Source organism: Pseudophryne corroboree, chromosome 6 (assembly GCF_028390025.1).
Source record: "Pseudophryne corroboree isolate aPseCor3 chromosome 6, aPseCor3.hap2, whole genome shotgun sequence".
Classification (NCBI taxonomy): domain Eukaryota; kingdom Metazoa; phylum Chordata; class Amphibia; order Anura; family Myobatrachidae; genus Pseudophryne; species Pseudophryne corroboree.
The window spans coordinates 685,265,374-685,289,213 of NC_086449.1; the positions used below are offsets into that span (position 1 = coordinate 685,265,374).

General features: G+C 47.7%; 1 protein-coding gene across 2 annotated transcripts in view; it reads right to left on the minus strand.

Moving 5' to 3' along the window:
• The window catches only part of FSTL4 (follistatin like 4), a 759,591-nt gene extending 756,512 nt beyond the window's left edge, over window positions 1–3,079 (minus strand). The window contains exon 1 of one of the 2 annotated variants that reach the window (XM_063928295.1): window positions 2,745–3,079. The gene's annotated coding sequence lies outside the window, so the exon portion shown is untranslated. Of the gene's footprint in view, window positions 1–1,552; window positions 1,616–2,744 lie in introns of those variants that run through there. The other variant, XM_063928296.1, reaches the window with a different exon arrangement.
• Window positions 3,080–23,840: the final 20,761 nt, after the last annotated feature.

Consider the following 23,840-nt stretch of genomic DNA (forward strand, 5'->3'; position numbering starts at 1 on the left):
GCTACTTGAGGTGAGCAGGGCTACCCCTTATGCGGAGGATATTTGCTGTGTCAGTCACTGCTGACCATGCCTTGCACCTCCAGTCTGACCTGCACAGCAAAGGGTTTTCCTCTCTACCCCTCTTTCTATCTTGTTGCATCCTATTGGTAGGATCTCACCTTACTGGACACTGACTAACCCCCAAAAGTGTGGCATAGATTGTAATGGTACTACTAATGTGTGGCATAATGTGGGACATTACTGTGTGGCACTGTGTATATGGGTTGTGGCTGAAATATCGGCGGTTATTTGTATAAGGTGCATTACTACTGTGTGGTGTAACATATATATATATATATATATATATATATATATATATATATATATATAGCACTGTGTGGCATAAAGGGCATTATTGCTGAATGACATCATTTGAATTGAAGGGGGGGGGGGGGGGGAATTACTGCCTTGCCCCGGGTGACGGAAATCCTAGTTTCGGCCCTGTGTAGGGGAATGGAAAAGGTGCTGTCCAGAGGTACAGTATGTACACACCAGCTGTTAACACAGTGGCTTAATCAGTGATGTAGTTTACTGAGGATAGTAGGTATAGCTGTACTCACTGAGTTACACTGGTTATAGCATGAACCAGAGCTTGTAGCGGAGCAGTGTTATAGCACGCCACCAGCCTGTGTCTAGGGGGGAGATATCTGACTCCCACTATTTCTCTCTGTAGTATGATAAAGCGGAACCACACATGTGCAGTACTATCTTCAGCAGCCATCTTGCTTAGGAATTGAAGCTTCCCTAGAGGACCCATCTTGGAGCATGTGCAGTAGCGCACTACAATACCAACAATTTTTTCCCCAGTAGACTAGATTGGTAAAAACAGGAATGAGGGTACAGGTAAATATATATTCACAGAAATACTTATTTCTGTTTTTATGGTGGCATATTTATTTTTAAGAAATATTGGACAATAAAAAACATATTCAAGATGTCAGCACTTTTAATTATATACGATGATAAGAGGCAAAACTTTATTCTATTTAGAATTGGGTCACTTATGAAGGTATAGTCGCATGTTTGTTCAGCCCTCCTTAGAGAACTGGACCCAATGCTGAATAGCATGGTCTATTAGACAAGGGTTGGGGCACACATTTTGTATTTTTACTTTTTTTCCCAAGTCACCAACATTGGGTCTGAGTTTTTTGTGCAGGACAAACTCACACCTTCTCGCACATTAAAAGGTGCGAGTTTGTCCCTCAACTTGCATGATGTAATAGCCTGCAAGTTTGTAAGCTCAAGGCTATTACAATGTGCAATGTAGGGTTTTGTTTTGTTTTTGCTTGTAAACTTGCACCTTGTAATGTGACTATAATTACAAGGTGGGAGTTCTGACAGAAGCACATACAGTGCAAAGGGAAAAGTTACCCTAGCACACGATTAGCAGTACCACAGATGGATATATTTTACACAAAACTCTTTAAAGATGGACGTGTAAACAAGTGCACTATATATGTAATTACATTTATTTAAAATACAAAATAAAAAGATATAGCATTTATGTACATACAGGTACACCACCGCTTATCCGTCACTTTATGGTCCGGCACCTTTTTTAATCCGGACACATCAGGTACCAGGAGATGTTAGGCTGTGGATGGGAGTTAGGATAGGCACTTAGATATGCTGTGGGAGGTTTTAGATTATTAGCAGCAGGGGACTTCGTTAGGCTGAGGGAGGTTTTAGATTAGCAGCGGGAGGCTTAGTTAGGCTGCAGGCGGGGGAGTCTGGCCGCTGGTGGGAGTCTGGCTGCAGGTGAGAAATCAGGCCACATGGCAGAAATTAGACTTTAGGGAACACACTGGAGAGAATTAGGCTCTAGAGGGGGGTCAGGATGCTGCCGATACCACCGTAAATTATACCACCGATAATCTGGCAAAACCAATAATCCGGCACAGTGTTGGAACCGAAGGTGCCGGATTATCGGTGGTGTACCTGTACAATGATCATTAAAATATTCCTAATACCGGTATGTGACACACCCGGCCCGAGTGTGAGTGCAATTACCTTATCGGTGCGGGGAAATCCCAGTTCTTGTTATCCGGCAGTTCAGAGACACCTGCTGGGGACTCAAGGAGCAAGTAACAATAGGGCTATGCAATCAGGGTCTTTTATTATTCCACAATTGTTACAATCTGCATGTGTACTACGTAACTGGGGCGAGAACTCCTGAATTTCTCTATGCTGTCAGACACCTGGTTAATAAACAGGTCACCTCAATAATGATTCTGCACTTGTAACAAACACAACACTTTCAGTACAGTGGTCTCATCAACAGTGAGTTACATTATCTATAGCTTATATCACATATCACAACAGTGCTATTAATACTAGTATGTCCCAATCACTATTTTAGGCTAGCAATGGTATACCTTTTATTACTAACACTTGCAAGTGTGTTGTAAACAAAACCTGACCTGTGCACAGGGATTTAAGTCTATTTCTGTAAATAGGGTTTACACCCACAGTCACTGTCCCATTCACCGTTGCTGGGGAGCAGAATCTGCCTTTGGGCAGGTAACCCAGTGTTAATATGAGATATGGAAGGAGAGAAGGGGAGACATGTGTCTTTGTAATAGCCCTGGCTCAGTTCTGTGATGACAATGCTGATGCCCAGTGTCCCTGGCTCAGTTCTGTGGTGACAGTGCTGATGCCCAGTGTCCCTGGCTCAGTTCTGTGGTGACAGTGCTAATGCCCAGTACCTTCCCGAGTTGCCAGCTCCAGCTGGATGTCGCGATCCCTGACACACAGTATCCCTTGGTCACTGTAGTCTCGCCCGCTCAGCAGCTGACTGTGCGTAGTAGGCCTCTGTGGAAGCGATCGCTGCCTGGCTGTCTCTAAACCTGGGTCACGCTAGTGTGGGCGCTATGCGTTGCCGCACTCATCTCTGACCCCTTGTCCTGCTCTGGGAACACCGCCTCTGCGTCACTCCTGCTCCTCGTCACGTGTGTCCACACACTGGGCCTCCTTCACGCTCTTCACACTGCAGCTCCTATTTCCTCCTCTGCACACATGTAATGTTGCAACTCCCCAGCTCACTCCTCACACAGGTCACAGGGTTATCAAAATAGTGGGCTTTTCCTTTCCTGCTTCAGAGCTGAGTCTGCCTTCCCTGGGTCCTAGTGCCCCTCTTGTTCCATTAACCCTGTGTTGTCAGAATCTTGAAAAGTCTGAGGGAATCTCTGATATCTATAGGGCAATCTTGCAGGGATCCCTGCTGGGACAAGGATACCACAGGTACACAGTACACAGATTGAAGGAAGGAATGATGGAAATAAAAGAGGTAGTGAAAAATAGAGAAAGAAATAATAAAATAAAACTCCCCCCCCCCCCAAAAAAAAAAACAGTTTAAAATGGTGCAGGGAGCACTCTCCCTTCTGTGGTGTGAATGAAGGTATGTATCACATACTGTACATACCATCATTTATGCCACACAAGGGAGAGTGCTCCCTGCACCACTTTAAACTGTATTTTTTTTGCATGTTTTATTTATTGTATTTTATTTTCTCTCTCTCCATTTTTCCCTACCTCTTTAATTTCCATCAATCCCCCTCCCACCTGTGTACTGTATACCAGTATTAGCCTGAATATTTTAATGATCATTGTATGCAGGGGCGTCGTAATGGGGGTGGGGGAGTGGGGGAAGCAAGGGGGCAGCATGCCCCCCCCCCCCCCAAACATGACAGAGGAGCAGGTGCTGGGGAGGGGGAGCGCTTACCGCCGGATCACCATAGAGACTCTAATCCTACTTTGAAAAGTCTGCCGCTGCTGTGTGCTGCCCCATGTACTGCTACGGCTGCCGAGACCAATATAAACATGTAACCTGGCTTTGGCATTACCTCCCTGGTTAGTGGAGTCCGGAGCGTGTTAAAAAAAAAAAATACAGGGAACCCCTACAACTTTATTCCCCCATATGTTTGGAACCAGAACCAGTACAAGAACCCAGTGCTTGTTGTTAAAATACAGGGGGACCTCAGTCATTCAAATGTAATTTTTTTAACTTTTTAGCACTTTCTTCATTTTCACAGACAGACGCATGCCATGCATGGATCTCACTGATCTGTGCATGCTTCTGTCAAACTCACCAGCAAGCAGCTGGTCTATTTTTTGGGCATTTTTCTGGTACTGTTTACAACCCACAACCTATTACATTGCAAGAGTTGTATGTTTTGGGATTTCAGGAAACATGCGGCTTTGCTTGTTTCCGCATCCTATTATATTGGGCCTAATTCAGACCTGGTCGCACGCAGGCTATTTTTTGCACTGCTGCGACCAAGTAATCGCCGCCTACAGGGGAGGGGGTAATCACTGTGCAGGGGTGCGTTCGGCTGTGCAGTGAGCTGCACAAACAAAAGTTTGTGCAGTGTTTTTACAACCACTCCCAGAAAACGATGAGTTGCCGCCCACGAACGCCTTCTGTCTGTCAATCTTCTTGCGATCGCTGGTGCGATCGCTTTCTTCGTATGGGTCGTCGCTCTCCGGCGACCCCAGTCACAGGTCAGCGATGCATCTGCGCATTGCGGGTCACACGCATGCGCAGTTCAGACCCGTTCGCATGGCTGCGAATAAATGCAAACGGGTCTGAATGAGGCCCCTTGTCCGAGTTGTAAAAATGTGCAAGTTTAGCAATAAATTCGCACATTTTACATACTCGGACCTTATTCATTTGGCTGAATGTGTGTGTTTTAAACCCACTGCACTTTAAAAGAAGGTTCGTTTCTTATGGTGTGTAAACACGGTGAGATATTTTCATACGGTTTTGACTATATAGTCAAAATCGTAAGAAAAGTTAATGCAGATCGCAAGGTGAAAGTCACCTTGTGATCCTGATTCGATGCCGATGCGCGGCCCTGTGCGGTCGGCATCGCAAGCCTAGATATATTGTGCAGTCAGTTTTGACTATCTCATAGAAGAGATAGTCAAAATGGACACTTAGCCAAAATTGCACATGGGGGTATATTTACTAAAATTCATATTTTTCTGAATTAGGTTAAAGTTCAAACACGAATGACATCGAATGTGTGAATTTGCAACTTTTTGAATTTTGTACGCCTCATTTACTATGCTGTCGTATTCTGCATTTTCGTTTTTTCCGATGTCGAACTTTGCGGTCAGCGGTTGACCGCGCGTAACCTCAACCACTGACCGCAAAGTTCCCACCATTGGATACAATGGAGCGCCTATGCGCTACATTGTATCTTCAGTGCGCAGCCTGACTGACAGCTCAGGAGCGCACATGCCATGGTGCTCCATGATTGGCTGAAGGGACCCTCTTTGACAGTAGTCATGGGGGGTCCCGCCAGTCAGGGAAAGGGGTCCCATGTGTAAACATGGGATCCCTTTCAGTGCGTGGTTCGGGTTTTTCGGTTTGTTTTTTTGCCAAGTACATGGATTACAAAGAGGACAGAGCTACACTGGATTGTGTGAGTATAATTTTATTCACAGGTACTCCGTGGATTCTACATGGAGAAGTGGACCGAGCCTCGTGTGAACATAGGTAAGTATGTATGTATGTAGGTGTGCATGTATGTAATAAAGTTTTACTGTCACGGTGTGTGTGTTCTCTATTTTTTGGGGGGTATTTTTTTGTAATAGAACTACAGGTACCAGCGGGCCCGTTTCCCCCCCACATGCTGGTACTTGTAGTTCTCCAAGTACCAGCTTGCGGGGGAGGCTTGCTGGGACTTGTAGTACTGCTACAAAAACAATATTCTTATTTTTACACTTGGCTATCAGCCTCCCATCAGCCGCCCTTGGATGGGGGACAGCCTCGGGCTTCACCCCTGGCCTTTGGGTGGCTGGAGAGGGGGACCCCTTGATTTAAGGGGTCCCCACTCCTTCAGGGTAACCCGGCCAGGGGTGACTAGTTAGTGATTTAATGCCAGGGCCGCCGAGACTTATATAAAAGTGTCCCCCGGCTGTGGCATTATCTCTCTGACTAGTGGAGCCCGGTGCTGGTTCAAAAATTAGGGGGACCCCTACGCTTTTTGTCCCCCATATTTTTTGCACCAGGACCAGGCGCAGAGCCCGGTGCTGGTTGTTAAAATATGGGGGAACCCCTGTCAATTTCCCCCCCATATTTTTACAACCAGGACCGGCTCAAAGAGCCCGAGGCTGGTTATGCTTAGGAGGGGGGACCACACGCAATTTTTTTTTCTGATTTTTAACCCTTTCACACCCCTTCCCACTGATAAACATGCACGGATCTCACGGATCCGTGCATGCCTATCAGAACACGGTAAAAAAAAGCAGGTCTATTTTAAAACTGCTTTTTTTTATGATTTGTCTTTTTTCACGGCAGTGTTTGGCTATTGCCGGCAGTGTTTGTGAATTAAAATTTTTAGTAAATTACCGAGTTGTATAAAATAACAGGCGCATTTGACCGATGGTGTATTCATTCGTATTTTTTTTCTTTGACTTCCAAAAAAATACGAATGCCCTCATCACTGCCGAGATTTTAGTTTAGTAAATTCCCAAGATGACACTTTGACGAAAAAACACCAAATCGGTCAAAATCGGGACCTTAGTAAATATACCCCATAGTCAGTATCGCAAGCACAGTCATTATGTGCTTGCAATGCCGACCTAGCCCCTGTCGCATTGTGAGAATCGGGATTAGCCCGAATCTCACCGTGTGTATGCACCTTTACTCATAGGCGTGCGCAGCACATTTTATTAAGGGGTGCACCACTGGAGGGGTGTGTCTAGCACCTCCTTTTGGGCGTGTCTAGCACCATCTATTGATGGTCAACGCAATATAAAATATCCACCCTTGTACCAATCCTAATAATACAGATGCATTGTCAGATGTTGTGGTGTGCACCAAACAAACACCCCTGATGGCACTCACTGCAATTACAGTGCTCCTCCTCAGCCTGGTCTGGCTCCCCCTCTCTTTCCCCTGCAAGCTCCAGCAGCTTACTTACAAGTCAGTAACTAACTGACAGTCGCAGACTAGTAGTGCTGCTGCTGGAAAAACGAGTGACGTGTCAATGCTGCTGCCAACCGCCTGTTAGTATTGAATTTGTCTACCTAAGAGGAATGCTGGCTGCATGCTGCTCCTCATCAGTGGCTGGCGTTGGCATAGAATAGAAGGAGAGAGGTGGGCATGAGGCGGGTGTGACGGGTGGACGTGTGAGCAACATGACGTAATCACATCACATCACACTGTTTTTGTACACTGAGATGGAGCCGGGAGTTTGAGAGCCGGTGGCAGTGGCACCCTTGATTAACCCAGGCGTCCGGTCAGTAATGCAGTCCAGACAGGGTGCAACGCAGAGGGGACAGTAATCAGCCTGCTTGGCGATCGGGGTGCCGGACATTAGGGGGTGCCTGTGCGAACCAGGCACTCCCCCTGCGCACACCTATGCCTTTACTCTCTATGACTATTACATCCAGCAATTTGGAGGCCAAATTTGTCAGAAAATATTTGTATTCCTACCCAATTTTTTTTTACTTATTACAGAGCTCATATATGGCTGCTCTCTGAGGATTTATTTTTCTTATTGCTTGGATGTAAAAATTATTATTTACTATACTTTTTTCATGTTAAATTGTTGTGCAGTTTGTGGAATTTTATTGATCTTATTCATAAAACACATTTACAGTGATGTAGACAAAGAAAAGTAATGGGCTGAAGTGTGCAATATTAAACTCAAAAACATAGAAATGTATCACAATGGGTGTTGGATAAAAAAATATTAAAACAGTATTGAGAATGAATGTGGTGCAATGTCCTCAAAAGCAGATGAAAAGGACATTGGAGTCATACAGCAGTTTCACATGATATGAAGGCGAGCAAGTAGTGCATACACCAGAAGAATATATTTTTAAATATACTGTATATATAGAAAGATGTATGGTATTATTAGTAGCAGAAAGAGGGAGGTTATATTACCATGTTATAGGTCACTGGTTAGACCTTGAGCACTATGTACGGTTCTGAAAACCTTATCTCCAAAATGCATTAATAAAAGATAAAATTCAGAGAAACGTTACTAAAATGGTGCATGGACTGCATAACAATAACTATCAGGAAAGCCTCTAAGGGGGTTATTCAGGTTTGATAGCAAACCAAAAAAGTTAGCAAAGGGGCAATACCATGTTGCACTGCAGGTGGGGCAAAGGTAACTTGTGCAGAGAGATTTAGATTTGGGTGGGTTATACTGTTTCTGTGCAGAGTAAATACCGGCTGCTTAATTTCTACACTGCAATTTAGATTTCAGTTTGAACACACCCTATCCAAACCTAAATTTCTCTGCACGTGTTACATCTGCCCCACCTGCAGTGCAACATGGTTTTGCCCAATTGCTAATTTTTTTGGTTTGCTAACAAACCTGAATAAGGCCCTAAGTGCTGACCATGTATATCTTACTTAAGAAGGGGCAAGGTTTATAAGATAGAAACATTCAACTATGTCACTATTTTAATACAGTTCAAGATGGCAGTATTTATAGGATTAGTGTTTGTACTTTATAGAAATTGGAAGGAAGAAGACTGTAAGGTAAAATAAGAAAGACATTTTTTACAGAATAGTGTATACATTAGATATACAGTATGGATTCAAAGGTGTTTAAAGAGAGGAGAGTGCCTGCGTGCAGCCTCCGTTGCGGGCCCCCTCCTCCCTGGCAGCGAGTAGACTCTGGCATTATGCCAGAGTCTACTGCGCATGCGCAGGTCTCCAGGAACATGGTGCCTTGTTCCTGGGAACATCTCCAGTGTGCATGCGCAAATCACTAAGAAAATGGCCGCTGTGGTCATTTTCTAAGTGATTTGTGTCTGCTGCGGGACTACGGAATGGTAAGTATAAAATATGGGTGCAGGATGTGCGGTGTGTGCCTCCCTGGACCATGGCCCCATGGGCCTAATTCAGACCTGATCGCACGGCTACGATCGGCCACCCTGATGTGCGGGGGGACGCCCAGCACAGGGCTAGTCCGCCCCGCATGTCTGGCCCTCCCCCTGCTGCACAGGTACAAAAGCATCGCACGGCGACGATGCTTTTGTGCCTGAAGAGTAGCTCACTACCAGTGCAGCTCCTACGCGCTGCCAGGGAGCTACCCATCGCTCTCTGGGTCGCAGCGGCTGCGTGTGATGTCATGCAGCCGTCGCGGCCTGCCCCCGAACTGTCCGGGCACGTCTGCGTTGCCCGGACTGCGCCACCCAAATGGTGGCCCAATGCTGCTGGCCCACCTCCTCCCGCCCAGTGACCGCCTCTGCCTGTCAATCAGGCAGAGGCGATTGCTGGGCGGAGATGCCAGTCACATCTCTGGCATGCCCCGGCACACTGCGGCGCTGGTGCATGTGCAGTTCAGACCTGATCGTCCGCTGTGTGAAACTCCATTAGGCCCCATGTTCACTGTACACCTTGCACCCATTATAGAAATGCCTATGCATGGATTACTCCACCAGGGAAGTTCCTAGAAAAATAGATACAGTTACAAGGTGATACAAGACGTCTAGCGGTTTCTATTCTCAAGTTTTCCTATGCTTATTTTATTCATTTCTATGTTTAGAAGTAGTAATAAGAATTAAAAATTAAACTGAAAAAAAAAAGGTACTTTCTTCTATGGGTTCACTCGCATGAGCAGCTGATATGATGCGACCTCCCAACATGACCATTTGCAGGACTATTTGAAGCTGGTTAGCCGCTAATAGTCGCGTGCTCTGCTCCACTGAACACACTATACAATTATCGGGCCGATCCTAAATTTATCAGATGATTGGCCCGATAATTGAATTGTGTGTACCTAGCTTAAGATAGAAGAGATTAAGTTAAACAAAAAACAGAAATAAATAAAAATCACCCTCAAAAGAGATTGTGAAGAATGATAGATGTTAGGATAGAATATTAATAGTTAGACTTTGTAAGTTATATCTTTTTTTATGACTCTGCCACACACTTGGCAATAGGGAGGCAAGTCCTATGATGCAAGAAGCTGGCAGGTACAGTAAAGCTTTTGTTAGAACCTAGAAGATTGTCGTTAGCAGGTTAATGTTATTTCATGCATAGGATGCCCCTTTTGGTTCAACGTCAGGCCATTACATCAATTTTATTGGATTTAAAAGGAAATTAGTTTGGCTATTGTAACAATGGACATCCTGTCTCTTGCCACTCACCAAGGGGATTTTACCCAGGGGGTTGTCAGGGCATGTGTGTATTCAGACACCCAACAGGTATCTAAACCAGATCCAAGTAGCATCATATGGGATATGGTTTATGACTTGTAATTATATGTTCCTAATAGTGGAGAATGTAGAAAATAATGTGACACATAGCTAAGGTGGGTTCACAGGTGAAGTGCGAATGTCAAATCTCTGGACGGCATAGTTTCCAAGATACAAAAACCTCACATCACAAACACAGGATATTTACTATTATATGGTTGCTAAATAGCAGAGAGTAATATGGACACAGTCAGCCCATATTTTAGATCAGGCATTCCCAACCGCGGTCCTCAAGGCACACCAACAGTACAGCTTTTAGTGATATCCAGGCTTCAGCACAGATGGTTAAATCAAAATAACTGAGGTACTAATTAAGTCACCTGTGTTCAAGCCTGGATATCACTAAAACCTGCACTGTTAGTGTGCCTTGAAGACCGCGGTTGGGAAACACTGTTTGAGATCATCCTCATGCGGGGGAAGTTATGCCCAAATATGTGAATGGCAGTTATAAGAGCATGTCATGGGAGGCAGAGCCGGATTAAGGGGGGGGCCCGGGGGATACGTACCCCGGGCCCCCCTTTCCAAAAGGGCCCCCTGCTACACCGCAGATCGGATTTCTCTTCCGATCCGATCTGCGGTGCTGTGCTCCGCTCCCCGGCTCGGCGGCTCCCTTAGAACAGATTGACATGCGGACGAGCGTCCGCATGTCAATATGCGGTCTCCTCTCCCTCCCTGCTGTGTTGGAGGGACACGGAGCGCATCGCGCGTCTCTCGTCCCTCCCTGGCTCTCCCCCGGCCGGTCTAAGGAAGTGCCGTTTGTGAGCTCTGATTGGCTCACGAACCGGCACTTCCTGTATTAGACCAGCGGGGGAGAGCCAGAGAGGGACACAGGAGAGACGCGCGATGCGGTCCGTGTCCCTCCAACACATGGGGGGGGGGGGCGGGAGCAGGCACTTGGGGCATATACCTGGCACTGTGGGGGGCAGATCTGGCACTGGGGGCATATACCTGGCACTGTGGGGGGCAGATCTGGCTCTGGGGGCATATACCTGGCACTGTGGGGGGGGAAGATCTGGCACTGGGGGCATATACCTGGCACTGTGGGGGGCAGATCTGGCACTGGGGGGCATATACCTGGCACTGTGGGGGGGAAGATCTGGCACTGGGGGCATATACCTGGCACTGTGGGGGGCAGATCTGGCACTGGGGGCATATACCTGGCACTGTGGGGGGGAAGATCTGGCACTGGGGGCATATACCTGGCACTGTGGGGGGCAGATCTGGCACTGGGGGGCATATACCTGGCACTGTGGGGGGCAGATCTGGCACTGGGGGCATATACCTGGCACTGTGGGGGCAGATCTGGCACTGGGGGCATATACCTGGCACTGTGGGGGGAAGATCTGGCACTGGAGGCATATACCTGGCACTGTGGGGGAATATCTGGCACTGGGGGCATATACCTGGCACTGTGGGGGAATATTTGGCACTGGGGGGAGCAGGCACTGAGGGGGCATATGTGGCACTGGGGGGGGGGGGTATATGTGGCACTGGGGGCATATACCTGGCACTGTGGGGGAATATCTGGCACTAGGGGCATATACCTGGCACTGTAGGGGAATATCTGGCACTGGGGGCATATGTGGCACTGGGGGCATATGTGGCACTGGGAGCATGGCCCTAGCAACAAGCACTACCCCCTAGCAACGAGCATGACACCCAGTGCATGAAACCCCTGGCAACGAGCATGACACCCTGAGCATGAAAACCTCTGGCACCGTGCATGGAACCAAGAGCATGAAACCCCTGGCAACGAGCAGGTAATTTAAAAGTAATTAGAAGCCTTACTGTAGAACTTAATGTGTAATGGGCATTACGGTGTGTGGCATAATGTATCACGGACATTGCGGTGTGTGTCATAATGTATCAGGCACTATGGTGTGTTGTATACTATATCACGGGCATTGTGGTATGTGGTATAATCTCTCAGGATCATTGTGGTGTGTGTCATACTGTGTCACAGACATTGTATGTGCTATAATGTATCAGGGGCATTGCAGTGTGTAGCATAATGTATAACGGGCATTGCGATTCCTGTCATAATGTGTCACAGGCATTACGGTGTGTGGCATAATGTGTCTGGGGCATTACAGTGTGTGCATATTGTGTCATGTGCATTATTGTGTCTGGAATAATGTCTAAGGGCCATTGCAGTATGTGGAATAATGTATACTGGGCATTACTATAAGGAGGAAAAATGACAAATAATGTAAGGGGCATGAATCAGGATTATTTTTCTTTCCTGTGGTGGCCAACGTATGGGCGTGCAGGTTGCAAAACTGGGGTATAAGGTAGTCTTTTCCTGCAATGCCACGCCCTCCACGCAAAGCCACGCCCATTTCGACAAAGCCACACACCCTTTTTGTTGGCGCGTGCCTGCGGCGTGCACATTTTTCTACCTTTGCTAGTGCCAATTACGGGGGGTATGGGGGGGGGGGGCGCCGAAGGATTTTTTGGCTTGGGGGAGAAAAATTTCTAGGTACGCCACTGGGCTCAGCTGTCCAATAATGTATCAATGATACAGCCTGCGTGCCCAGCCAATGACTGAGCGGCAGGCTGCTTCATTCATACTTTATTGGACAGCTGAGCCGTCGCTCAGCTCAGCTGTCCTGTCTGTGCGCCCGCTGCTGCAGTGAGGACGGGATCCGGGGAGCACAGCACCGCAGATCGGATCGGAAGAGAGATCCGATCTGCGGTGTTGCAGGGGGTGTGCTGCTTGGGGAGGCAAATATATATATATATATGTGTGTATATATATATATATATATATATATATGTATATGTGTGTGTATATATATATATATATATATTTATTTTCTGCCTTCTCTATTAGGGGCCCCACTCTCTTAAGTGCCCCGGGCCCCCCATGGTCTTAATCCGGCTCTGATGGGAGGTCTCCGTATTAATTATCGAATCAGCCAATCAGCAAGGCCTTGGATGACCAGACCCAGGTGTGATACTCTGCTGATAAATGTTATGACCACCTATTGTTCTACTTACAGACTTGGGAGACTATATGCCTGGCATGAATGTTTGCAACCTGCATTCTCTGCAATTTCTTTCCGTTTCTGCATGTTATCTGCGTGTTAACTCTGAAGGTTTGTAATTTTTATTTTAATTGCTGCATGCATGTACCTTTGTAATTATTTGCTTGTTAACATTATTTTCTAAATAAGCATTGTACCATTTTGTGAATAAAGCTTTTCTTTGTTCAGTCCAATAATATGTGCTCCCAGAACCAATCCATTGAAGAGATTGTGAGACTGCTAGTTTATTTTCTAAGCATATTTAGTTTTAGCAGCAAAAAATAAGAATTTACTCACCGGCAATTCTATTTCTCGTAGTCCGTAGTGGATGCTGGGGACTCCGTAAGGACCATGGGGGGAACAGCGGCTCCGCAGGAGACTGGGCACATCTAAGAAAGATTTAGGACTACCTGGTGTGCACTGGCTCCTCCCTCTATGCCCCTCCTCCAGACCTCAGTTAGGAAACTGTGCTCGGAAGAGCTGACACAATAAGGAAAGGATTTTGGAATCCAGGGTAAGACTCATACCAGCCACAGCAAGCACACCGTACAACTCGTGATACTATAACAATAAAATTTAAAATAAAATTTTAAATAAAATTTAAAATAAAATTTAACAGTATGAATAACAACTGAGCCTCTCAAACAGATGGCTCCAACAATTTATTTATTTATTTCCAGTTATTTATATAGCGCACACATATTCCGCAGCGCTTTACAGAGAATATTTGCCCATTCACATCAGTCCCTGCTCCAGTGGAGTTTACAATCTATATTCCCTACCACATGTACACACAGACACATTCAATCTAGGGTTAATTTTGTTGGGAGCCAATAAACCTGCCAGTATATTTTTGGGATTGTGGGAGGAAACAGGAGTACCCGGAGGAAACCCACGCAAGTACGGGGAGAATATACAAACTCCACACAGTTAGGGCCATGGTGGGAATCGAACCCATGACCTCAGTGCTGTGAGGCAGTAATGCTAACCATTACACCATCCGTACTGCCAAAAACCCTTTAGTTAGGCAATAACTATATACAAGTATTGCAGACAATCCGCACTTGGGATGGGCGCCCAGCATCCACTACGGACTACGAGAAATAGAATTACCGGTGAGTAAATTCTTATTTTCTCTGACGTCCTAGTGGATGCTGGGGACTCCGTAAGGACCATGGGGATTATACCAAAGCTCCCAAACGGGCGGGAGAGTGCGGATGACTCTGCAGCACCGAATGAGCAAACTCCAGGTCCTCCTCAGCCAGGGTATCAAACTTGTAGAATTTTGCAAATGTGTTTGAACCCGACCAAGTAGCCGCACGGCAAAGATGTAAAGCCGAGACCCCTCGGGCAGCCGCCCAAGAAGAGATCACCTTCCTCGTGGAATTGGCTTTTACAGATTTAGGATGCGGCAGTCCAGCCGCAGAATGTGCAAGTTGAATCGTGCTACAGATCCAGCGAGCAATAGTCTGCTTTGAAGCAGGATGTTAGGGTCTCCTGCCCTGTGCTGCCACGTCGTCATGGCAACCGGGAGACAAGTGCTAGTGGAGTAACCTGAGCGCAGCTGATACTCCGGTTCGGGTCTTTTGCTGTGCAGTGGTTATAGGCTCTGTGCACGGCAGGGGATCCGGTGCTGGTTTTTGTGCTCACAGTCTGTGAGGTCTGAGTGGGGCGTGGACAGCACCTGCTTTATAAGGCCTCTTTTCAGGGTAAGCAGATGCTGCTGAATCTCTGTTGGTTAGTCAGTTCATGAAAGTTAGCCAGTACTGTGTAGCTTTGTATTTGTTTGTTGCTTACTGCAAATAGGCCTGGGGATTTGGTATTACACTCTGCCAATCCAGACCTAGCAGTAAGACTGGAGTCAGTCGTTTAGCTTGCTGGGGTTCTGTTATTACTCTGTGAACTTAGCAAGTTTGCGGCTGTATTCTAACACTTGCCTGTCTAATCCTGTCTCACTGTGCTAGGTGTCAGGGGTCAGTTTAGTGGCAGTAAGCTTAAACCTGTGCACTGCAAGTGAGAATCAGGATTGTGGAGGCTCTCCTTGTGTCTATCATTCCATCTCTGACCAAGGAGTTTACTGCCACACCCGTTGGTAACCCTTTACGTATTAAAACACAACATCTTGCTTTTTACATCTGAGCAGTTCTAATACAAGGGAGATACCCAGTTCCTTAGCCTCTGGGCTTCTCTGTTCACTGTGTGTGTATTTTGTTACCCTATCACCTTCTGTGTACGTTATGTCATATTCCCCAGTTTGTCTGTGAGTCCATTTGTTTTGCATAACAGTTCAAACACCAGTACATTCCTGCAGACACTGGAGTGCATAACAGTTCTGACACTAGTACTTTCCTGCAGGCACTGGTGTGCATAACATATTCAGCAGCCTAATACTCCTGTTGAAATTTTGTGGGAATATGGAGCATACCCCTCAAAATACGTTGCAACAGGTGGTCGATCAGGTGCAGGTCCTGACTCGGCAATTTAATGATTTGTCCATTAAAATGCACACCTCCCAGGCTGCTGGCGGAGCTCCCGCAGCAGCAGCACCTGCAGGGGTTAAGGAGCCGAAAGTAAATCTCCCGGATCGTTTTTCTGGAGATCGCTCGCAGTTCTTTTGTTTCAAGGAGAGCTGCAAGCTATACTTCCGGCTTAGGCCTCAGTCTTCTGGGTCGGAGATTCAGCGGGTGGGCATAGTGATTTCCTTGCTACAAGGAGACCCACAGGTCTGGGCATATGGGTTGCAGCCTGACTGTCCGTCGCTTAAAAGTGTTGATGCTTTTTTTACGGCACTGGGCATGTTGTATGATGACCCTGACAAGACGGCCTCAGCCGAGGCTCAGATTTCGATCCTTAAGCAAGGGCGAAGGCCAGTTGAGGTTTACTGTACGGAGTTTCGGAGGTTGGCCCATGATACCCAGTGGAATGACCCAGCCCTGAGACACCAGTACCGAAGAGGTCTTTCTAACCAGATAAAGGACCAACTGGTACAATATCCCTTGCCTGATAGCTTGGATCAGCTCATGCAGTTATCCATCCGGGTGGATAGACGGCTGAGAGAGCGTAGGCTTGAAAGGGAGACTGAGATTTCCTTCCTTCCCAAGGGAACCTCAGACTCTGAGGAATTTTCTGAGGAGCATATGCAGATTGGGGCTACCCGCCTCTCCTCGCGTGAGAAGACGCGGAGGAGACAGCAGGGGTTGTGTTTGTACTGTGGGAATAAAGGTCATGTGGTAGTATCATGCCCAGAAAAGCCGGAAAACTTCAGGGCCTGAGGGTGATGGGAAATATCCTGTCAGGCCAGAAGTCAGAATTTCCCAAGAAGACTTTTATCATTCCGGTGACCTTGAAGATCCTCGGTCAAACTGTCAAGACTGAGGCCTTTGTGGACAGTGGGGCCGACGGGGTTTTTATGGACCGCCAATTCGCCCTAAAACACTCTGTTCCCTTAGTACCCTTGGCATCGGAAATTGAGATTTGTGGGTTAAACGGGGAACCATTATCCCAAGGTAAAATTACCTCTTGCACTAGCCAGATTTCTTTGTTTATTGGAGCCACACACTCTGAAAAATTGTCCTTTTATGTGACTGTCTGTACTTTTGCCCCATTGGTGTTGGGGTTACCCTGGTTAAGGGCCCACAATCCTCAATTTGACTGGGTCTCTGGGGAGATTCTTAGTTGGGGTACTGATTGTTTCAGGAGTTGCTTGAGCCTTCCAGTCAGGCTCTCGCAGCTAAGTTTGCCAGGATTGCCAGGGTGTTATGCAGATTTTGCGGACGTGTTCTCCAAAAAAGTTGCAGAGGTACTACCTCCCCATCGCCCCTATGACTGTGCCATTGATTTGTTGCCAAATGCTAAGCTTCCCAAGAGCAGGTTGTACTCCCTGTCACGTCCTGAGACTCAGGCTATGGCAGAGTACATTCAGGAGAACTTGGCTAAGGGATTTATCAGACCTTCACAGTCTCCAGTTGGGTCGGGGTTCTTCTTCGTGGGTAAAAAGGACGGTTCGTTGCGACCCTGCATCGACTTCAGGGAATTGAACCGTATCACGATTAAAAACTCATACCCACTGCCTCTCATTTCGGTCTTGTTTGACCAGCTTCGTACTGCCACCATTTTTTCTAAGATTGACCTACGCGGTGCGTACAATCTAATCCGAATAAGAGAGGGGGATGAATGGAAGACTGCCTTTAATACCCACTCAGGGCATTATGAATATTTGGTGATGCCTTTTGGGCTCTGTAATGCCCCGGCAGTCTTCCAGGATTTCATGAATGATGTGCTCAGGGAATATTTGGATAGATTCTTAGTTGTATACTTAGATGACATCCTAATCTTCTCCCATTCCCTGGAGGAACATCGGAAGCATGTACGCTTAGTCCTCCAGAAACTCAGAGACCACCGGCTTGGGGCGAAGCTGGAGAAGTGCGAATTTGAAGTTCAGCAAATCGCATTTCTAGGATATATTATCTCCCCAGAAGGTTTCCAAATGGAGGGTTCCAAGGTACAGGCAGTCCTGGATTGGGTGCAGCCCACTAGTTTGAAGGCGCTTCAGCGTTTCCTGGGCTTTGCGAATTTTTATAGACGATTTATCGCTGGATTTTCGTCTATAGTGGCGCCCTTGGTGGCACTCACTAAGAAAGGGGCGGATGTTGCTCACTGGTCTTGTGAGGCTAAAGCGGCTTTTGCCCGTCTCAAAAGGGCATTTGTTTCGGCCAAGGTGCTGCGACACCCAGATCCAGAGCGTCCTTTTGTGGTGGAGGTGGATGCCTCTGAGATGGGTATTGGGGCAGTGCTTTCTCAGATGGGAGTGTCTGATAATCGCCTTCATCCCTGTGCTTACTTTTCCCGTAAATTTTCGCCTGCCGAGATGAATTATGACGTGGGTAACCGGGAATTGTTGGCTATTAAGGATGCACTCGAGGAGTGGAGACACTGGCTTGAGGGGGCTAAGTTTGTGGTCTCAATTCTCACTGACCATAAGAATCTGGCATATTTAGAGTCAGCGAAGCGTCTCAATGCCAGGCAGGCACGATGGGCTTTGTTTTTTGCTCGCTTTAATTTTTTGATAACATATCGCCCTGGGTCAAAAAACATCAAGGCTGATGCGCTCTCGCAGAGTTTTGCTCCAATCCAGGAGACCACCGAGGAGCCGTTGCCCATTGTTTCCCCATCATGTATTAAAGTGGGCATTACCCAGGACCTCTTATCATTAGTCCTTAGAGCACAGGAGCAGGCTCCTCCAGACCTTCCGGTAGGTCTTTTGTTTGTGCCTCCTAGGTTAAGACAGCGAGTGTTCCTGGAATTCCATGCCAAGAAGTCGGCAGGTCACCCGGGTATTGCCAGAACTCGGGAGTTGCTATCTAGGGCGGTGTGGTGGCCCTCGGTGGCTAAGGATGTGGATCAGTGGGTTCGGGCATGTGACATCTGTGCCCGAAATAAGACTCCTAGAGGGGTTCCTGTTGGCCCATTACATCCACTCTCTATCCCATCTAAGCCATGGACCCACATTTCAATGGATTTTGTGGTGGACTTGCCCAAATCCTCGGGGATGACAGCCATCTGGGTTGTCGTTGACAGGTTTTCGAAGATGGCGCACTTCGTTCCACTGGTTGGGCTGCCATCAGCCAGACGCCTGTCTGAATTATTTATGCTGCTTGTTGTGCGTCTCCACGGGTTGCCACTTGATGTGGTCTCTGACAGCGGATCCCAGTTTGTGGCCAAATTCTGGAGGGCATTTTGTTCCGATCTCCAGATTTCTGTCAGCTTGTCGTCAGGCTACCATCCGCAGTCTAATGGGCAGACTGAAAGGGTGAACCAGTCCTTGGAGCAGTTCCTCAGGTGTTATGTCTCCAAGTGTCAGACTGACTGGGTTGCTCATCTGTCCATGGCGGAGTTTGCCTATAACAACGCGGCTCACTCTGCTACAGGGATCTCTCCCTTCCTTTGTGTGTATGGGCATCATCCTAAGGCCAATTCTTTTGACCCCCTGGACTCCACGCCTGGTGGTTCCTCTGTGGTTTCGGTCCTTAGAGGTATTTGGCGGAAAGTGAAGAAAGCCCTTGTGTCTGTGTCATTAGTGACCAAAAGGGTTTTTGATAAGCGGAAAAGACCCTGCAGCTTCAAATTAGGAGACTTCGTCTGGTTGTCTACCAAGAATTTGAAGTTGAGACAGCCATCTCATAAGTTAGGGCCCCGGTTCATCGGCCCTTATAAGATCACCAGGGTTATCAATCCGGTGGCATTTCAGTTAGATCTGCCCCGTTCTTTGGGTATCAATAAAACATTTCATTGTTCCCTTTTAAAACGGGCGATTAGTAATCCTTCTTCCAGTGGAAGACCTTCCCCTCTTCTGATACGTGGCCAGAGGGAGTTTGTTGTTGAAAGGATTCTTGACTCCAAGGTGGTTCGGGGTCGGCTGTCATTTTTGGTGCACTGGAAGGGGTATGGCCCGGAGGAGCGGTCGTGGGTGCGCAGTTGTGATCTTCATGCCCCCAGACTGATACGCTCTTTCTTCTCGCAGTTCCCCGATAAACCCGGTGGTAGGGGTTCTTTGACCCCTCGTCAGAGGGGGGGTACTGTTAGGGTCTCCTGCCCTGTGCTGCCACGTCGTCATGGCAACCGGGAGACAAGTGCTAGTGGAGTAACCTGAGCGCAGCTGATACTCCGGTTCGGGTCTTTTGCTGTGCAGTGGTTACAGGCTCTGTGCACGGCAGGGGATCCGGTGCTGGTTTTTGTGCTCACAGTCTGTGAGGTCTGAGTGGGGCGTGGACAGCACCTGCTTTATAAGGCCTCTTTTCAGGGTAAGCAGATGCTGCTGAATCTCTGTTGGTTAGTCAGTTCATGAAAGTTAGCCAGTACTGTGTAGCTTTGTATTTGTTTGTTGCTTACTGCAAATAGGCCTGGGGATTTGGTATTACACTCTGCCAATCCAGACCTAGCAGTAAGACTGGAGTCAGTCGTTTAGCTTGCTGGGGTTCTGTTATTACTCTGTGAACTTAGCAAGTTTGCGGCTGTATTCTAACACTTGCCTGTCTAATCCTGTCTCACTGTGCTAGGTGTCAGGGGTCAGTTTAGTGGCAGTAAGCTTAAACCTGTGCACTGCAAGTGAGAATCAGGATTGTGGAGGCTCTCCTTGTGTCTATCATTCCATCTCTGACCAAGGAGTTTACTGCCACACCCGTTGGTAACCCTTTAGGGTTTTGCTGTTGCCCTTAGCAACAGCATTTCGGGTTCTCTACGTATTAAAACACAACATCTTGCTTTTTACATCTGAGCAGTTCTAATACAAGGGAGATACCCAGTTCCTTAGCCTCTGGGCTTCTCTGTTCACTGTGTGTGTATTTTGTTACCCTATCACCTTCTGTGTACGTTATGTCATATTCCCCAGTTTGTCTGTGAGTCCATTTGTTTTGCATAACAGTTCAAACACCAGTACATTCCGGCAGACACTGGAGTGCATAACAGTTCTGACACTAGTACTTTCCTGCAGGCACTGGTGTGCATAACACAGGAGCACCCAGCTTGTTGGGTGCATACAGGATAAATAGCGAGTCAGTTTTCCTGACTCCAGCCGTCCTGGAAACATAGATTTTCAGGGCCCTGACTACGTCCAGCAACTTGCAATCCTCCAAGTCCCGAGTAGCCGTAGGCACCACAATAGGTTGGTTCAAATGAAACGCTGATACCACCTTAGGAAGAAATTGGGGACGAGTCCTCAATTTCGCCCTATCCATATGGAAAATCAGATAAGGGCTTTTACATGACAAAGCCGCCAATTCTGACACACGCCTGGCCTAAGCCAAGGCCAACAGCATGACCACTTTCCACGTGAGATATTTTAGTTCCACGGTTTTAAGTGGCTCAAACCAATGCGACTTTAGGAAATCCAACACCTCGTTGAGATCCCAAGGTGCCACTGGAGGCACAAAAGGGGGCTGAATATGCAGCACTCCTTTAACAAATGTCTGAACTTCAGGCAGTGAAGCCAGTTCTTTTTGGAAGAAAATCGACAGAGCCGAAATCTGGACCTTAATGGAACCCAATTTGAGGCCCATAGTCACCCCTGACTGTAGGAAGTGCAGAAATCGACCCAGCTGAAATTCCTCCGTTGGGGCCTTCCTGGCCTCACACCACGCAACATATTTTCGTCATATGCGGTGATAATGGTTTGCGGTCACCTCCTTCCTAGCTTTAATCAGCGTAGGGATGACTTTCTCCAGAATGCCCTTTTCCTTCAGGATCCGGCGTTCAACCGCCCTGCCGTCAAACGCAGTCGCGGTAAGTCTTGGAACAGACAGGGCCCCTGCTGCAGCAGGTCCTGTCTGAGCGGCAGAGGCCATGGTTCCTCTGATATCATCTTGAAGTTCTGGGTACCAAGCTCTTCTTGGCCAATCCGGAACAATGATTATAGTTCTTACTCTTCTCCTTCTTATTATCCTCAGTACCTTGGGTATGAGAGGAAGAGGAGGGAACACATAAACCGACTGGTACACCCACTGTGTCACTAGAGCGTCCACAGCTATCACCTGAGGGTCCCTTGACCTGGCGCAATATCTTTTTAGCTTTTTGTTGAGGCGGGACGCCATCATGTCCACCTGTGGCCGTTCCCAACGGTTCACAATCAGCTGAAAGACTTCTGGATGAAGTCCCCACTCTCCCGGGTGGAGGTCGTGCTTGCTGAGGAAGTCTGCTTCCCAGTTGTCCACCCCTGGAATGAACACTGCTGACAGTGCTATCACTTGATTCTCTGCCCTCGAAGAATCCTTGTGGCTTCTGCCATTGCCACCCTGCTTCTTGTGCCGCCCTGGCGGTTTACATAGGCGACCACTGTGATGTTGTCTGACTGAACCAGAACCGATTAGTTTTGAAGCAGGGGTTCTGCTTGACTCAGGGCGTTGTAAATGGCCCTTAGTTCCAGAATATTTATGTGTAGGGAAGTTTCCTTGGAAGTTTCTTCCCTGGGTGACTGCCCCCCAACCTCGGAGGCTTGTATCCGTGGTCCCCAGGACCCAGTCCTGTATGCCGAAACTGCGGCCTTCGAGCAGAGGAGCACTCTGCAGCCGCCACAGCAGAGACACCCTGGCCCTCGAGGACAGGGTGATTAACCCATGCATCTGGAGATGCGATCCGGACCACTTGTCCAACAGATCCCACTGGAAGATCCTTGCATGGAATCTGCCGAAGGAAATTGCTTCGTAAGAAGCTACCATCTTTCCCAGGACTCGCGTGCAGTGATGCACCGACCCTTGCTTTGGTTTCAGGAGGTCCCTGACCAGAGATGATAATTCCTGGTCCTTCTCCTCCAGGAGAAATATTCTGTTCTGTGTACAGAATCACGCCCAAGAACAGCAGACGCGTCGCAGGAATCAGCTGCGACCTTGGGATATTCAGAATCCAGCCCTGCTGATGCTGCACTTCCTGAGATAGTGCTACGCTGACTAGCAACTGCTCATTGGACCTCGCCTTTATAAGGAGATCGTCCAAGTACGGAATAATCATGACTCCCTTCTTTCGGAGGAGCATTATCATTTCGGTCATTACTTTGGTAAATACCCGCGGTGCCGTGGACATATCAAACGGCAACGTCTGGAATTGGTAATGACATTCCTGTACCACAACTTTGAGGTACTCCTGGTAGGGTGGATAAATGGGGACATGCAGGTAGGCATCCTTGATGTCCCATGACATCATAAAATCCCCCTCTTCCAGGCTTGTAATAACCGCTCTGAGCGATTCCATCTTGAACTTGAACTTTTTTATATACATGTTCAAGGACTTTAATTTTAGAATGGGTCTCACCGAACCGTCTGGTTTCGGTACCACAAACATTGTGGCATAGTAACCCCGTCCCTGTTGAAGGAGGGGTACCTTGATTATCACCTGCTGAAGATACAGCTTGTGAATTGCCGCCAGTACTACCTCCCTTTCTCCGAGGGCAGCAGGCAAGGCTGATTTGAGGTAACGGCGAGGGGGAGTCGCCTCGAACTCCAGCTTGTATCCCTGTGATACTACTTGCAGAACCCAGGGATCCACCTGTGAGCGAGCTCACTGGTCGCTGAAGTTCCGGAGACGTGCCCCCACCGCACCTGGCTCCGCCTGTGGAGCCCCAGCGTCATGCGGTGGACTTAGAGGAAGCGGGGGAAGATTTTTGATCCTGGGAACTGGCTGTCTGGTGCAGCTTTTTCCCTCTTCCCTTGTCTCTGTGCAGAAAGGAAGCGCCTTTGACCCGCTTGCTTTTCTGAGGCTGAAAGGACTGTACCTGATAATACGGTGCTTTCTTAGGGTGTGAGGGAACCTGAGGTAAAAAATGTTTTTACTTCCCAGCTGTTGCTGTGGATACGAGGTCCGAGAGACCATCCCCAAACAATTCCTCACCCTTATAAGGCAGAATCTCCATGTGCCTTTTAGAATCGGCATAACCTGTCCACTGCCGGGTCCCTAATACCCTCCTGGCAGAAATGGACATTGCATTAATTCTGGATGCCAGCTGGCAAATATCCCTCTGTGCATCCCTCATATATAAGACGACGTCTTTAATATGCTCTA